This window comes from Schistocerca serialis, chromosome 2 (genome assembly GCF_023864345.2).
Source record: "Schistocerca serialis cubense isolate TAMUIC-IGC-003099 chromosome 2, iqSchSeri2.2, whole genome shotgun sequence".
In the NCBI taxonomy this organism is placed as follows: domain Eukaryota; kingdom Metazoa; phylum Arthropoda; class Insecta; order Orthoptera; family Acrididae; genus Schistocerca; species Schistocerca serialis.
The window spans coordinates 1,101,607,898-1,101,627,144 of NC_064639.1; positions in this window are offsets into that span (position 1 = coordinate 1,101,607,898).

The window sequence follows — 19,247 nt, forward strand, 5'->3', positions numbered from 1 at the left end:
GTGGTGCTATAGTCGGCCACGAGTGATGGGACACAGCATCTCCGAGGTAACGATGAAGTGGGGACCTTCCCGTACCTCCGTTTCATGAGCGTACCCTGAATATCAGATTCCGGTAAAACATCAAATCTCCGACATCACTGCGGCCGGAAAAGGAACCTGCAAGAACGGAACTATCGACGACTGAAGAGAATCGTTCAACATGACAGAGGTGCAACCCTTCCGCAAATTGCTGCAGATTTCAGTCCTGGGCCACCAACAAGTGTCAGCGTGCGAACCATTCAACAAGACATCATCGATACGGGCTTTCCAAGCCGAAGGCCCACTCGTGCACCTTTGATGACCGCACGACACAAAGCTTTTCGCCTCGTCTGGACCCGTCACCACCGGCATTGGAGTGTTGATGACTGATAACATGTTGCCTGGGCGGACGAGCCTCGTTCAAATTGCATCGAGCGGATGGACGTGTACGGGTACGTAGACAACTTCATGAACCCATGGACTCTGCATGCCAGCAGGCGACGTTTCAAGATGGTAGGGACTCTTTTATGGTTTGGGGCAGTTGGAGTGATATTGAACCTCTGATACGTCCATATACGACTCTCACAGGTGACACGTACGTAAGCATCCTGTCTGATCACCTGTATCATTTCATGTCCATTGTGCATTCCGACGGACTTGGGCAATTCCAGCAGCACAATGCGACATTTCACACGTCCAGAATTGCTGCAGACTGGCTCCAGGGACACTCTTCTGAGTTTAAACTTTTCCGCTGGCCACAAAACTCGCCAGACATGAACATTATTGAACATATCTGAGATGCCTTGCAACGTGCTGTTCATAAGAGATCTCCGCCCCCTCGTACTCTTACGGATTTGTGGACAGCCCTGCAGGGTTCATGGTGTCAGTTCCCTCTAGCGTTACTTCAGACATTAGTCGAGTCCATGCCACATCGTGCTACGGCACTTTTGCATGCTTGCGGGGCCCTGCACTATATTAGGCAGTTGTGTCAGTTCCTTTGGCTCTTCAGTGTATGTTGATGGAAGATATAACTTCCTGGAATAGCTCTCATGCCGTTGGTATACTGCATAACTTTCAACGTGGCGTGTGCCAGTGCATTATTTCAGATTTCTTGAACTTCTAGACACACTGGTTATTATTTAATTTTTACTTTTTAATTTTTTTGGGTCATCAGTCATCTGACTGGCTTAAGGTGGCCCGCCACAAATTCCTCTCCTGTGCTATCGTTTTCATCTCCGAGCAGCACTTGCAAACTACGTCCTCAATTAATGTCATTTGTTAAAATGTAAAAACCCTATTTTTAAATTTTTTAATTGCCTAGATTACGTACATATATAAAATTAAAATATGGTGGCTAGGCTAGTTCCACTTGTCAATGCAACTACCCTCAGGTCTGCGAACAAGCATATAACAGAAAATTGCCTTCAAATATCTTTAACATAAAATGGTCGTATTAGATGTAGGTTGAACAAAACAACTGGATATGCCTGTAATAATCATATCATGCAACACCTTGCACTTGTATAAATGGCACGTTAAATAGGAAATTTAGTGGTGACAGGAACAACAAAAATGAAACGGTCTCTACACCCATAGGAACGCACAAATTCACAGAATAATTTTTTTCAGAATCATGAAGTTTAAAATGTCAGAATAAAAGGCATAGACAATGCTAATAACTAAGCACTTATGGTACATTTTCAGTACGCCTTTAATTAATTTTTTTACTGTGTTGATGTTCATCCCGTACGATAGATGCTGACATTTTAAACTTGAGTAGTAGGTTAATACCCTTGTCTTTTTTATCTTTCAAATATTTTAAACTTCGATGGTTACTTCTATAGCCGACGTTATCCGCCGTAAGGTATTCTGTCTGCGTCGCAGGAGCAGCTAATAAATGTTTTGCTGATTTGTGTGACAATTCGTTGGTAACTTAACTGTTGAAAAGGTACTGTTTGAATATATATGAAAAGTAAATTAGAGGGAGTTTCGAAGTCCAGAAATTGAACTGGAAGGAAATAACCTTGTCTATATATGACTATGCAGATATGATAAACAACCTTGTCTATAGATGACTATGCAGGTTTGATACGGTTTAATGCCCTGAATGAGGAGGTTATTACCTCCCGAAAGTGACTAACTAAAACAGGCACAATAACGGCAATATTTTGCCAGAGTACCGTACGGCGTCTCATTAGTTAACGTAGAAGATGTACTGGGATATTCACTGTTGGACATTTTATGCGATTTCGTCTACTTCACAACAGGACTAATAGCTCTCCTCTATTCATTGTCTAGCGTTTTAAGCAAATCCCCCAGGGCAGTAAAACACTTCTCTTCCTCCGTTGCTCGAACTTCGAAACACAGCGCAAACAAAACTCCATCAACGGCGCCTTCATTTATATTCATTAAAACATTTCCACGTTGGCGCAACTTCAACTAATTTTCCTGTGCGAAGTAGACGAACAGAAAAAAAGGGAAAGGAAAGAATGTAGAGAAGCGTTAAGGACCTGGAGAGCGAAGCACTGGTTCACGTATTTCGGCCTGAGTTTACCCGGAAGTTTACGAAGACGGCCTAGTTGACGTTCGCCAGCGATGGTGCTGCCTCTACAGTGCTAATTACGAAACAACGCACCTGCGCGGACCCGGTGAGAACACGCCACGGGCGGAGCTTAAATGCTGGCTGGCTACAAATTCCGAAAGACGAGGAAATTGATACGGATTTCATTCTAAAGTTTATTAAGCTTTTCCGGCACCCAGGTTCCTTCGCAGGTGCGGGTAATGAGATTTGCGACTGACGCCAAGACTGGAAACAGTCGTTAGCCAACTTCATCCGCATGCGAAAGCCTGTTCGTTCCACTTCTGCACGCTGTAACTTGTACAACGCTCCTTGCCGTCAGAAGGGGATCTAGCTGCACTTCTCTTGTCCGAAGGCTTCGAGTACTGGTGAGTCGACAGACAAGTAACATCAGTGATGAAATACGCACTAACTTTAATACCCGTGCGAAACAGTCGTACTTTTTAATGTTTCAAATAATGAAAATATTTGGAAAAACTGTAGTCGTTGGAATAAGGGTAGTGTGGTGTCCGTACTGTAAGACCTTCAGTACACACACCATCAGGTTATTTGACTTGTCTCTCTAACGAAGTAGGCGAGTGTCAGCAATATGTCTCGTGGTCTTATCGTGGCGTGTTTATCTTCTGCCGTTAGGTCAGACGATAGAAATGCCACTTGCATGCTTAGAGTAGCAGATTGATGGTGACCAACTTTAAACAGAACTTGATTAATTTTCACACACATTTATTAAAATAATAACAAGCACAAAAATTACTTAACTTGGTTCTGGATGCTATTTACAATTGACAACCTGAAGTTCCTTTGGTATTGGTACGTTAATCTTATTCTCACATATATCTCTGATGCTTGACGAAAGTGTCTATACCTTCATCTTCATGGTTATGTACAGGAATATGGTAATCTTACTAGACGCAGACTGAAACTTGACTATAGACTGGTACAGACAAATGTAGAACTCGTACAGACTTGTACAGACTAATACAGACTGGTACAGACTGGTGCAGACAAATGCAGACTGACTAATCAGAGGTCTGTACACTCGTTATAATACCTCTCGCATTCATGTATCACTGCGCTAGTGTGATCCACGAGGAGAAAAGGTTCTACGTTAGCAGCAATCTCATTGGCTGCATTACATATTAATACGCGGATCAGCGGAAGTTGAATTTGGTCCGTCTCTATGGCAGCGCCATCTCGTAGTGCGGAGACGGACGAGTGCTGCGCCTGCGCTGTTGTGCTTAGCGGGACGCGCTCTAGTGGGAAAGTTGTGTACGCGCTGACTACGCAGAACTATGTATACAACAGGTAGTTTTTGCGAATGAACAGAAAAAATCTTTAAAAATGAACCGAATGGTGTTAAATAATAATCAGGATTATAAATTCATCCTTTTTTATACGTTTCCACGTACCCAAAAATGTGTTTTGCATTCAGAATGTCGGTCCCGGCATGTACGACGGGTAGAGAACAGGGACTGTCACTAAACCCACATAATCTACATCTTTAACTCCACAAACATTTTCGATCACAGTAAGCACATTAGGCTGTATTAGTAATAGGTAAATCACAATTCAAGAGGACAATGACAAATACACGTGTGTCGTTTTGGAAAATATATTTGTTTGGAAATGTCAACTTGTACAACAGTCAGAGATAATGGACTACAACAGTGGTCATGGTTATTATTTATGCCTATGCTGTATACAAAATATCCAGTTAATAAGTAAATTAAAACAAATAAAATTGTACTTGTAATAAGATAATACGAACAGTCAGTCTCTTACTCGTGATTAATAAGTTAGCTTCGTAAAATATATGTATGAAGGTGGCAATCTATGATGCCCTTTTGCCTACAATAGTTGAAAGTCTCTTTTATGTCAAAATTCTCCACAAATACTAAGTTTTTCCGCAAAATCTCTATGCAGTATCAGGATCGGTTGGAAAACCTTTCTAATGATACCTCATTCATCCCTGTACGATTAGTATGTGTACAGAAAAAGGGATGTTGACTTGAGAAATAATACGTATGACAAATCACTAGCAAAAATAAATCACAGGAATTGTCACATTACGTGGTTCAGAACAAGTGTTTAATGCCTGTTTTTATCATACAGGGTGTCTTTACATGCTTGAGTCACAAATAAAGAAGTCTCACTGAGGTCTGAATGGAGTACTCGAGGTACGTAGCCAAAACCCGTTGCCAGCTGATTACGGCTCAGACTACTAACTATGGATGAATAGTGTAGCTGGATGGTTGTATTGTTCGTGATGATAAAACCTTTAGACTCTCCGTCGGATATTACTGGAATAAAAAATGACTGTCATCATATAAAAAGTGGAGGAAACCTGATACTTCCTCCATGATTTCTCATGTATGTAAGTTATGAGTTAACAGAAACCAAGAATATTTAACTTTTCCCAGGATTAACTGAATGATATGCTCACACATGCAAGGTAGGCTCATAAAACTATAACCTGATGCGTATTCATACTTTTGTGAAAATTAAAACAAAATATTTTATTTAACGTACTTCACAAGATGTGGTGGCGTACAGTCTGCTACAGTAATGATGGACGCTGTATGAAGCTCGTGTTTGAGTATCTCAGGACAATAATCCACACGAAAATTATCATAAAAACAATAAAACACGCAAATGCAGATAAACACTCACCAGCAACACAGTTAAATATGCATAAACGATTAAAAAGCGAACGAAAATTGACTGAATAGCTATGGTCCCATTAGTAATATTAACAATTCGAAGGGCTTATTTCAATAGTGGTACAAGTCCATTTTTGTTCATTCTGAGATACAGAGGCCTAAAGTTAAATGACCGCTGACAAATCTGCAGTTGAGATACCAGGAATATTCAAGTACAGGATATATTCAAGTATATATACTTGAATATTTCTGTCATCTGCAGTTGAGATACCAGAAATATTCAAGTATATATACTTGAATATATCCTGTACTTGAATATTCCTGGTATCTCAACTGCAGATTTGTCAGCGGTCATTTAACTTTAGGCCTCTGTATCTCAGAATGAACAAAAATGGACTTGTACCACTATTGAAATAAGCCCTTCAATTATTTGCAATAATAAGGACAGTGTCAGAGAGTAATGCGTCTATAGGTTTATATCGTTTGAAGTAAAAAAAATGTTTCAATGAATGAAACCAAACCACTTTTATTATAACTGAATTACAAATGTTACTGACACGGAAAAAAATGCATTTCATTTTAAACATTGCAGCAACGTAAAATCAGTGATAATGAGAAACTGCCATTGTTCTTGTAAAAAGTCTTTACAGCATTATTTAGAGAGACAGTCCACGAAAGTTGAGCTACTTATCAATGTTTTCAAAGTCAGTCTTCACTTAGCTGGTACTTTCGGCGAGTCGTCGACGTCCAAGTGGTTGGTCCATAATTCCTGAGCGCGCAGTGCAGTAATTATCGTCGTCTTACTGGTTCTCTTGATCGAAGCAGCCCGTTATGAACGCCACAGGAACGGGCAACGTTTGTGAATTACCTTAACTGGCGCATCTACGTCCACCGACGAAAGAGAGACACGCATCATTGAAGTAACACGTGACGTATCCCGACATCATAATGTTAATTTAGCCGTTACTAGTGACAGCATCAGATTTATGGGTTTTAGTTCGATTGCGGCTCAGCACATTTCACAGTACAACCGGTCGCAATAAGAAAGAACATTATTACATCAGTCCGCAGTATGCATCGAACAATCCTTAACGCGCACAAATCTCACTACATGAGGAAATTCTTCAGATTGGACTTAATTGAGCGAGGATTACTGCTAAGATTTTGTAATTCCTGTGGTAATCTACTGAAAACCGTTGCAGGAGAGAATAATGCATGCCTTCTGCGCAAGAGTCAACGAAGTGCGATCTAAATACAGATTCGATTTCTGCCTAGTATTAACTGAGTGGAAACTACTAATTCTTGGGAACAAACTCGTATTGTTAACAAGAAACGAGATTGAGGGTAATAAATATTGAAAGGCCAATGTCAGAACTGCCGTACTACTGAACGGGGGTTGATCAGAGGTTCGCGAACTCATTCCATATATTGTTCTAACTGCCCTTTGATGAGCCAGGAGTACCCTTTGTGCATGGCAAGACTTACCCCAGCATGTAGTGCCATTGTCGGAAGCGAATAAAACTCAGGAAAGTAGGCTAATTTTCGCGCAAGACATTCACTTATTGCTGAGGCTGCTCTAGAGGTAAATATAAAAGCATTCAGTTTCTGAAAAAGATCCTGAGCGTAGGGTTTCTACGACAGCATCTATCCGGACATTTGGAATTTGAGCTTCTGAGACTAACTAATCATATTGCCATTCTGTGTAGTCAGAATGTCAGCATTAATTGAACTGTGTGTCATAAACTGTAAAAACTGAGTCTCATTGTGATTTAGAATCGACTTACTCTGCAAGCTATGAACTTACGTCTTCAGCTGCAGTATTCTATACAATGCCAGTGTTGCACTCAACATCCTTCGCTACCCAGCTAGTTTCATCGACAAACAAAATATTTTCGATCAACTCTCTTATTAGAGGGCATGTATAAAACAAATAGCAGCGGTCCCAGTACCGACGCCTCAAGCACCCCCTCCCCCAGCCGTTCCACAATCAGATGCCACCTCCTAGTGCGGCAGAACTCCACATGTATTAATTAAAAATTATGCATAATTCGTCATGTGAAGCTAGAAGTGTTAAAGTGCGTTGTGTTTCGTGCAACGAACATTAACATTTGGAACAAAAAGAAATTATTTTAAAAAAAATGAAGACAGTGATATTGAACCTTCTTTATTTTATCTCTTTTGGTCAACGGAAAAGATGGAAGACATTGTATCAGCTTACTCAGTCTCTTGTCTTCGATTCTTGTATGGATGACAGGCAGCATTGAACGCTGGATATAATTGTGTGTAAGTTCTGTAAAACCATTCAGAATATAAATATTTCCATGTAACAACACTTATTTTTTGTACAGCTCGAACTTCTCATATGAGTGGATCAATACTTCGAATAAATTTGTTTTTTTGGCGTGTGCTCCGGAGGAGACTACCATTTCTCTTGCCGCATAGGTCGGCCATTACGCCTGAAAAACAGCTATTCTTGTTAAATTATTTATTAAATACAAATTTAAATGCAGGACAGTTCTCTGTTTTTCTCATTCAGTATCCTTAAGTCAGTAAAATTAAATATTTTCGTTGCATTGAGTAGGGTAAATTTTCAATTGGCCGCTTAACGGCGGATGACGAGAATCTCCTTAGCTTTGCCTTGCTGAACAATTTATTACCTTTCATGAAAACAGAAATATCTCAGGTATTAATGGTCGTTTTAAAACTGGTAACATAATTAAACATGTTGCCATCAGGCCCCCTGAGAACTAATTTTTATTACAACATTCCGTGTAATATACGCAGATTTTTATTAATAATAGCAGCCGCTCGTGCAAACTTGACCGTAGAAGGCGGTGAGTCGCGCCCTATGTTTCAAAAATTGTTTCGCACACACCTCGGAAAATCCAGTCTACGTAAATGCTTGTGGTGTTACTGAGTTTGCTTAATAGTCTCATGCTAGCCAAAATCATAACCCAATGCTGATGATGACCATTTCTGTTTAAATCAAGTATCACAACAGAACGAGGAAATTAAAATTTTACTTTATATTTCACCCACACAACAAAATAAAAATGTATTATTATATTTTTTTTATAAATACTGCCATACTACCCATTCTCATTACCGTGTAGAATGACCTTTTGCTGTGTGCTTCTTAAAGTATGGCAGTCACCAATTGTGATGTATTCCTCATAGTCCATATTGGTCCAACTTGTAATATTTTGTGATCCATATAATCAAACACCTTTGTAAAATCAAAGAACATTCCTAATGTTGAAACTTTCAGTTTAATCAGTCCAGTGCATCACCAAGAAAAGAGAATATAGCGTTTTCAGCTTCAGAAACCAAATTGTACATCTGACAGCAAATTATTTCAACTACAGTGATCAGTTATCCTTACATATACACATCCTTTTAAACGACTTTTGCAGAAATCGATGGCATAGAAATAGTTCTACAATTGTCTGCCTCATGCTTTGCTCCTTTTTTATGAAGTCATTTTACTATTGAGTTCTTTCATCGTTAAGGAATCTGACCATTCCTAAAGGAAAAAATATGCATCTGGATAAGTGCTGGGCTAACACACACATCATAGTATTTTAATATCTTGTTAGATACTACATCATATCTGTGAGAATCCATAGTCTTCATCGACTGATTGACTTAGTCTCCTCCTTGTCAGTAACAAGAGATGTATTTCGAATAGAGGTCTTGGAAACCCATTTTCTACAAGTGTCATATGGTTCCGTGATTCTTTCCGAAACAACACACACACACACACACACACACACACACACACACACACTTGAGAAATTCAGTGTGGCTGGAGACTTACTAGGGTACTCGTGCAGTCGCACTGACCAATGTTTCTAGATGGCGCAGTAGTCAGCTTATCTTATTAGTAAGCAGGGGACCTGGGTTCGAGTACCGGTCCGGCGCAAACTTTAAACTTTCCCCATCGATTTAGATCAATGCCCGCTCGCGGCCAGTGTACGCATTTTCTTTTTGTGTTAATTCACAGAGGCTGCTGGATCAAAATGATGTCTGTTTTTTCAGTCGTATGTGAAAAAACATCCACCAGATATATTATAATGCCCTTATAAATTTACCGAATTTTGAACGAAAGGGTTTTTGTTCATCTTAGTGTAGAAAGGCAGTAACGAGTACAAAAGGAGGCCGAAGCAGTAAAGCAACGGTACATATAACAGTGATCTGGAGATGGATTTGTAACAAATCAGAAACCAGTATGGATCATTCCGGTTTGTGTCTCTACTGACTATTCCACGAATTTGTATCACATGACTCATTCTGCTCATACTTAAGTTATTACGTAGTCGAAGAAAGACATATAAATTTAGTTGGGAACACGACTTACATTGCTGCACATTAAGTGGTAATTGGTCTTAATATGTAACTGGATATTAATACAACTTTCATTAGACGTAAATACCTCGTAGATATAAATTCAGTTCCTTGGAAAATGCCTGAGTTGCTATTAATATTGTCCGCCAGGTATATTACTTTTATATATGGTTGTGATAATTCGATAGTATCATATTTAAACAGTTTTCTGTTGTTCAGAAGTCTATAGAACTCTTCCTAGTCATTATTACATTGTCGAAGTCTGCTGGACTATATCCACCGTCTATGCAAAACAAAGTGGACAATCGTCAGCCCAGACGTCAGAGTTCTTTTGTAGAGAGAGACCACGTTGCCAATTTAAAAAGTATTTAATTCGTTGGAACCAGCACGGGTATTCGAATGTGAGTGACTTTAACTCTAAACTAAATTAGTTCCCAACTCAAAGACATTACAGCGGAGAAGGAAACGGGAACGCCAGCGACAGTGAAGAGTAGGGTAGTGGAAACTGCGCAATGCCAGACGGAAAGAAGGGAAGTTCTGTTTGCTGCTTAATCTAACTTTGAGCTTTTTCCCTTCCCTCCAAATTTGTGTTTCCCCTGAAAGCCGCTTACAGAAAGAGGAGAATAATGTCGATGAGATTTACAGTAGCAGAACTTCGTCTCGGTAGTTACACAGTGAGTCTCTGTCGAATACACGCATATTTCGGTGTGCTCTTTAACGAAGTTCCCCCATCTCCGCCCCTTCCTTCTTACTGTCATGCCTCTCCTAAGCATGATTATCATACATACGTTTCGAATTCCTTGTCGTCGTGCTAGTGATTAAAACTGAATTTGTAACACCTCAAGATACTATGTACTGATGAAGTGTAATTGGAAAATGGAAATACGTAAATACTAAATCCGAGAGTCCGTAAAATATCTAATCTATCCAGAAGATGCCATTATCTAAACCGTAACACGACATATGTTTTATATGAAGATGGTATCTGTTCTTTCGGATATGTCTGAAAGAACAGATGCCCTCTTCATATAGTTAAGGCTAACCGGCCATTGACCTACTTCTTCTGTGCTGGATGCACACGCATTGCCCAAACTCTTACTTGACCTGGTACGATTGTCTCCCACGAGTAATGAGTGTAATGGACAGGGGCACTACGAATGTAGTGTGCGGACATTAAGCTGGGAATGTGAGTCTCACGGGGAGCGTGCAAGGGATAAATCCCTGCAGTCGCACTATCCTCTGTGCCCTCGGCGGCTCAGATGAATGCTGCTGCAACGGTCGCAGGTTCGAATCCTGCCTCCTCGGGCATGGATGTGTGTGATGTCCTTATGTTTGAGCGTGTTCGGTCAGAGGGTTGTCGCCTTCTGTAATAAAAACACAGAGTGAACGGATTAACGAATAACATGAACGGAAGTCATCGGTCGTCCGTCCCGCACAAATTCAACGAACCATATAGAGCAATATGAGATTAAAAAAAAAAAAAGATGGCTAGAGCCTCTGTCATGCAAGCAGGAGATCTCGGGTTCGAGTCCCGATCGAGGCACGCATTTTCAACTGTCCCCGCTGATGTATATCAGCACCTGTCAACAGCTTAGGGTAGTGACTTAATTATCATTTCACATATGTTTTAGGTTCCTCGCCTTTTCTCTATATCGCTTCGGTTTCGGCGCTCCATTTTGCCACTCTTGTCCATCTAAGCTAGCACACCCTCAGGGATATCGATATCGACATGTTTTTTTGTTTATTTATTTATTTGTAAGAAGCTCCATTACAACCTTTTATAATGGTACATGTAAGTATTATGTGTGTGTGTGTATGTGTGTGTGTGTGTGTGTGTGTGTCTGTTTGTGTGTGTGTGTGTGTGTGTGTGTATGTATGTATGTATGTGTGTGTTTGTGTGTGTGTGTGTGTGATAATGACGACGACATGATGACGTTAACGACGATGATAACGAGAGAAGGAAGAGAGTGAAACCCGGTGGCGGCACATTACCTACTCCTCGCGAATAGGGCCATGGAAGCAGTCGAGCGTAATGTCCTCATCCTACGGACGGAGCACCATCAACAGTCTCTCATGCCCTGACTTCGCGAGACACTGCAGAGAGTTTGGCATTTAAACCAGGACGCTGGCGCAAACTCTGGTGATCAGGAACTTGCGCCACACCTCTCCTCCCCCTGTTGACCAAGTACTGGCAGTGAAAATTTTTTCCACTATCAGGATTCGAGCCGGCTTACCCCCGGATCGAGCACCATCGTACAAACGTACGTTAGCGACGGAGGCGTATCGCATCAACGTGTTTATTAATCTGCAACGTGTTTTACCAATTTCCACTGTAAACATAGTATGCGATGCAGTTCTCTTCTGTATCTGTGCACCCAAGGTCACAGAGAACTTCAACGATTTCAACGTTTGCTTTCTTCACTCCCCAGCGGATGACTATTGTCAGTTTTAATGTCAGCACAACCTCAAAACAATAATTGCGAAACGGCTAATGTAATTACACTACTGGCCATTAAAATTGCTACACCACGAAGATGACGTGCTGCAGATGCGAAATTTAACCGACAGGAAGAAGATGCTGTGCTATGCAAATGATTAGCTTTTCAGAGCATTCACACAAGGTTGGCGCCGGCGGTAACACCTACAACGTGCTCACATGAGGAAAGTTTCCAACCGATTTCTCATACACAAACAGCAGTTGACCGGCGTTGCCTGGTGATACGTTGTTGTGATGCCTCGCGTAAGGAGAAATGCGTACTATCACGTTTCCGACTTTGGTAAAGGTTGGATTGTAGCCTATCGCGATTGCGGTTTATCGTATCGCGACATTGCTGCTCACGTTGGTCGAGATCCAATGACTGTTAGCAGAATATGGAATCGGTGGGTTCAGGAGGGTAATACGGAACGCCGTGCTGGATCCCAACGGCCGCGTATCACTAACAGTCAAGATGACAGGCATCTTATCCGCATGGCTGTAACGGATCGTGCAGTCACGTCTCGATCTCTGAGTCAACAGATGGGGACGTTTGCAAGACAACAACCATCTGCACGAACAGTTCGACGACGTTTGCAGCAGCATGGACTATTAAATCGGAAACCATGGCTGCGGTTGCTCTTGACGCTGCATCACAGGCAGGAGCGCCTGCGATGGTGTACTCAACGACGAACCTGAATGCACGAATGGCAAAACGTCATGTTTTCGGATGAATCCAGGTTCGGTTTACAGCATCATGATGGTCGCATCCGTGTTTGGCGACATCGTGGTGAACGCACATTGGAAACGTGTATTCAGCATCGCCATACTGGCGTATCACCCGGCGTGATAGTATGGGGCGCCATTGGGTACACGTCTCGGTCACCTCTTGTTCACATTGACGGCGCTTTGAACAGTGGACGTTACATTTCAGATGTGTTACGCCCCTTGGCTCTACCCTTCATTCGATCCCTGCGAAACCCTACATTTCAGCAGGATAATGCACGACCGCATTATGCAGGCCCTGTACGGGCCTTTCTGGATACAGAAAATGTTCGACTGCTGCCCTGGCCATCACATTCTCCAGATCTCTCACCAACTGAAAACGTGTGGTCTATGGCGGCCGAGCAACTGGCTCGTCACAATACGCCAGTCCCTACTCTTGATGAACTGTGGTATCGTGTTGAAGCTGCATGGGCAGCTGTACCTGTAAACGCCATCCGAGCTCTGTTTGACTCAATGCCCAGGCATATCAAGGCCGTTATTACGGCCTGAGGTGGTTGTTCTGGGTACTGATTTCTCAGGATCAATGGAACCAAATTGCGTGAAAATGTAACCACATGTCAGTTCTAGTATAATAAATTTGTCCAATGAATACCCGTTTATCATCTGCATTTCTTGTTGGTGTAGCAATTTTAATGGCCAGTACCGTATATATGTGGCATTAGCAACACAGTCTGAGGACTTCCTACGAATGCAAACAACAATAAATGACCAATATACATCATCACCACTGAGAGCTGACGGTTCTCGGCAAAAGTATAATTTCACACTGAAGTCAGTGGCGACCGGTAACCACAAATTCACATGTTTCTGGAATCTTTTACTTCTGTTTCCACATACATTCACCCGTATCATTTTCCGCTATTAAATAGATTACACTTCATGTAGTTCCACATTAACCCAAGTGTTCTCTTGTCTCGTTGTCCACTTGGTACGGTTACACCATACAGTAGTCTTGAGATACGTAGGTATTATCGACACGTAATCAATGAATGTAGTGTAGAGTATTCGTTCCTTCTCAGACAACTATCAGAATGAGGTGTGGAGACGAACGACGATGGACTCGTACTCACCTCATTAACTTCAGTTAGCAGTTAAATGACTAAATTAGTAAGAAACTATTTTATGAACAAGCTAATACATCAATAACGTCCAACGTATAATAACTGCGATACAACAGAGTTAAGGAAACATTCCCATTCAGAAGTTTGATTTCAATGTGCGTTATTTGTGAGTGGATCGCGTTGTGCCTATTGTAAGGAGAAACGTGTACCACCAGCTGTAAGCCTGTGATTTGTTGAGACTGAAGTTGATCATTCCACGATAATGCTGATCGTTTTGATACGGATCCCACACTGACGTGGGAATATGGGATGTATAGTTTCAGGCAGACCATGCCGAACAGCATGGAGGATCTCAACAGGCCCCTGCGATTAGCACTCGAGAGGGCAGGCATACCTTACGCATGGCTGTGCACTATCTTAAATGTAGACTTTCACGGCCGGAAATATCATGTCCATTATAATTATCCGGGCTGTTATGCCGTGGTCTGGTGATGAATTCTGTGTCGATTCCCAACGTTTCGTCTCCGCTCTGTATCCCTCCTCTGTTGGTTCTTTGTAAGGATTACTGCTATATGCTCATATATAATACAGTTCCAGTTTCAAAACGCTGTTCAAAGAGATCCTCTGCTTAGAATGACGTCAAATCTGAATAGCATCTTATTGTCGCAGGGGAAACGTAATGAACAAAAGTAAGTTAGTGAAAATATGAGCCAGTAGTCCTGCAGAAGTTCCCGATTCTCAAGGGTATGAAAACGGGTATTGGTCCGATGTCTGATAAGGGTCTGGAGAAAATAATCACAAAATTTAAAGAGTCAGGTTCTTTTGAAATGCAGTATGGCAGAGGGAGGAAAGCAGTTGATCCAACGTCTATCGAAGATATGGCCACAGCATAGCAGGAGGAATCGAGCGGTGGTGTCCAAACATAAAGTGCACGGGAATTGCCAGAATGTTGGACATGCTTACGAGCACAGTCATAAAATCTTACGAAATATCCTGCCGTTCTATCCATACAAAATTGCCCGTGTTCAGAAGCTGCTTCATGCTGACCTGCCAGCAAGATGAAAGTTCGCCCTGGAATTTCTTGCTCGCACGGAAGTGGATAGTCAATGGTCACAGAACATTCTGTAGACAGGCGAACCCTATTTCCAAGGACATGTTAATACGCAGAACTGCAGAATATGGGCAATGGAAAACCTGCGTGCACATCAACCGGTAACAGTTCAGTAAGCGTGGAGTGACTATGTAGTGCGGGTTGACGGCATCGCTTTTCGTAGGGCCGTATTTTTTCGAGGAGATGAGTCCTGCGGATCTTGTTGCCTGAATCGTCACTGGTAAACGCCTTGAGAGTATTTTGCGCACGAATGTCATTCCAGCCCTTCAAAAGTGTCGACGTGCGGGTAGGATCATTTTTGTGGACATTGGACCGACAGTGAAGTAGCTGCTCCATAGGCATTTCCGAAATGCTGGAATTACCAGCCGTCATTTAACTACAGCCTGGACGTCCAGACCACTTCATCTAAATCTGTATGACGTCTGGCTATAGGTTATATGAAACATGTGTTCAGTGCGCCAATTAAGAATGGCTGAATTGAAGTCACGCATACATTCTGAACGTGATGCCTGAAACACTCAGACCTTTTGTGGAATAAGCTGTTTCTCGATTTCAAAGTGTCAGAAAACGTTGAACAGTATATCGAACATGTCTTGCGCCAGTCTCAAAACAAGTAAAAGCGTTATCATTTTGCTTTTTATGTGCCTTTTAGCCTCATGATAATTAAAAACCAAGTCTTTCCATTCGATGTGGTACGACCTGTCTGCCGAGCTTGGGTAGTCATGCACAATGAACAGTACGGCTCGTAGTAATGTGCAGCTCAAACCATAGCTGTCGTATTGGGATTCATCTGCCATTTGTAGCCGACCGAATCTACGTTAAGACCTTACAGCCCCAATTAACGGTAATCTTTTTTTCATCAAGTTTCCTCCTGCTTCAATAACATGCTGTTGAAATTTAACGTTTCTAAAACGTTTTGAAACTCGAAATTTAATTCTCGACACACAGTATATGTCTCCTGTGTGTGTCTCACTTCCGCTGGTTCTTTGTAAGGATTACTGGTAACAGATTTATTACGCAAAATCCTCTCTTATTTCGTTACACCTTCTTGTCGATAACGTGTACAAAGGCTCTCCTGAAGTAGTTGTGTGACAATGCTGAGTATCTTAACGCTCACAGTTTTTCTATTGCATTCCATTGCTCCTAACAACTACGAATAGGTCACATAATTCTTGAAATATTAAGCAGAGTCATTAATCTACATAGAAGAGAATAGATTGCGTCAGAAAGTTAATGCGTCGCCACGGAAGCGTCGCCTTAAAAACAATGACTTGTCGCCTCAGCAGTCGATAATGCACATGTGGGAGTCGCCAGAAGAACCTCTGTGAATGCACAGTGAAGCGCTGCATTATTCTGTGGCGACGAGCGCACGGTCAGTCTGCTTAACTCTTTGATTTTTATGAGTATTCTTTGTATTGACTAATATTTTTCAGTTGACTGGTATTCAAGCTTTAAGCAATAAAAAGTTATTGCGTGACTACTTCGATGGATCTCTTTAGCAGACAAACTGTAGTTGGCTAAAGTGGTGACCCCTTACCCTGAATTCCGTTGTAGACGAGCAAATGCAGCACCAGTCAGTATCGTCTCCGGCTGAGTCGGCGCGTCCGTGCAACACACAGAGTGCTATGGATCGGCGCGACGCTTTGTTAAAGCACATCGAACATTTACAATGTGATATTGAAAACCCGGAAAATGACGCGTTGAACTTTTCTATTGCGCCAGGGAACTGCCGTTCAGCGGATAACAGTAGCAAGATGAAGATACGCAAACGTAGTTCATTCCTGATAAACCTGAATTATGACTGGCAGTGCTCGATCTGACTTTCCAGCACCACGGCATTGTAAACTAAGTTAAGATACCTAATTTATGATCGCCGCTAGTGCGCTCGACAATAAAATAGCAGCGATCAGCTCATATACACTACTGGCCATTAAAATTGCTACAACACGATGACGTGCTACAGACGCGAAATTTAGCCGGCAGGAAGAAGATGCTGTGTTATGCAAACGATTAGCTTTTCAGAGCATTCAAACAAGGTTGGCGCCGATGGCGACACCTACAACGTGCTGACGTAAGGAAAGTTTCTAGTCGATTTCTCATACACAAACACCAGTTGACCGGCGTTGCCTGGGGAAACATTGTGATGTTTCGTGTAGGGAGGAGAAATGCGTACCATCACGTTTCCGACTTTGATAAAGATCGGATTGTAGCCTATCGCCATTGCGGTTTACCGATCGCGACATTGCTGGTCGCGTTGGTCAAGATCCAATGACTGTTAGGAGAATATGGAATCGGTGGGTTCAGGAAGATAACACGGAACGCCGTGCTGGATCCCAACAGCCTCCTATCACAAGCAGTCGAGAAGACAGGCATCTTATCCGCATGGCTGTAGCGGATCGTGCAGCCACGTCTCGATCCCTGAGTCAACAGATGCGGACGTTTACAAGACAACAACCATCTGCAAGAACAGTTCGACGACGTTTGCAGCAGCATGGACTATGAGCTCGGAGACCATGGCTGCGGGACGTCGAACAGATGTGCAGAACTATAGACCTATATCTCTAACGTCGATCAGTTGCAGAATTTTGGAACACGTATTGTGTTCGAGTATAATGACTTTTCTGGAGACTAGAAATCTACTCTGTAGGAATCAGCATGGGTTTCGAAAAAGACGGTCATGTGAAACCCAGCTCGCGCTATTCGTCCACGAGACTCAGAGGGCCATAGACACGGGTTCACAGGTAGATGCCGTGTTTCTTGACTTCCGCAAGGCGTTCGATACAGTTCCCCACAGTCGTTTAATGAACAAAGTAAGAGCATATGGACTATCAGACCAATTGTGTGATTGGATTGAGGAGTTCCTAGATAACAGGACGCAGCATGTTATTCTCAATGGAGAGAAGTCTTCCGAAGTAAGAGTAATTTCAGGTGTGCCGCAGGGGAGTGTCATAGGACCGTTGCTATTCACAATATACATAAATGACCTGGTGGATGACATCGGAAGTTCACTGAGGCTTTTTGCAGATGATGCTGTGGTGTACCGAGAGGTTGTAACAATGGAAAATTGTATTGAAATGCAGGAGGATCTGCAGCGAATTGACGCATGGTGCAGGGAATGGCAATTGAATCTCAATGTAGACAAGTGTAATGTGCTGCGAATATACAGAAAGATAGATCCTTTATCATTTAGCTACAAAATAGGTCAGCAACTGGAAGCAGTTAGTACCATAAATTATCTGGGAGTACGCATTAGGAGTGATTTAAAATGGAATGATCATATAATGTTGATCGTCGGTAAAGCAGATGCCAGACTAAGATTCATTGGAAGAATCCCAAGGAAATGCAATCCGAAAACAAAGGAAGTAGGTTACAGTAAGCTTGTTCGCCCACTGCTTGAATACTGCTCAGCAGTGTGGGATCCGTACCAGATAGGGTTGATAGAAGAGATAGAGAAGATCCAACGGAGAGCAGCGCGCTTCGTTACAGGATCATTTAGTAATCGCGAAAGCGTTACGGAGATGATAGATAAACTCCAGTGGAAGACTCTGCAGGAGAGACGCTCAGTAGCTCGGTACGGGCTTTTATTGAAGTTTCGAGAACATACCTTCACCGAAGAGTCAAGCAGTATATTGCTCCCTCCTACGTATATCTCGCGAAGAGACCATGAGGATAAAACCAGAGAGATTAGAGCCCACACAGAGGCATACCGACAGTCCTTCTTTCCACGAACAATACGAGACTGGAATAGAAGGGAGAACCGATAGAGGTACTGAAGGTACCCTCCGCCACACACCGTCAGGTGGCTTGCGGAGTATGGACGTAGATGTAGATGTAGATGTAGACGCTGCATCAAGGACAGGAGCGCCTGCGATGGTGTACTCAACGACGAACCTGGGTGCACGAATGGCAAAACGTCATTTTTTCGGATGAATACAGGTTCTGTTTACAGCATCATGATGGTCGCAACCGTGTTTGGCGACATCGCGGTGAACGCACATTGGAAGCGAGTATTCGTCATCACCATACTGGCGTATCACTCGGCGTTATGGTATGGGGTGCTATTGGTTACACGTCTCGGTCACCTCTTGTTCGCATTGACGACCCTTTGAACAGTGAACGTTACATTTCAGATGTGTTACGATCCGTGGCTCTACCGTGCGAAACACTACATTTCAGCAGGATAATGCACGACCGCATGTTGCAGGTCCTGTACGGG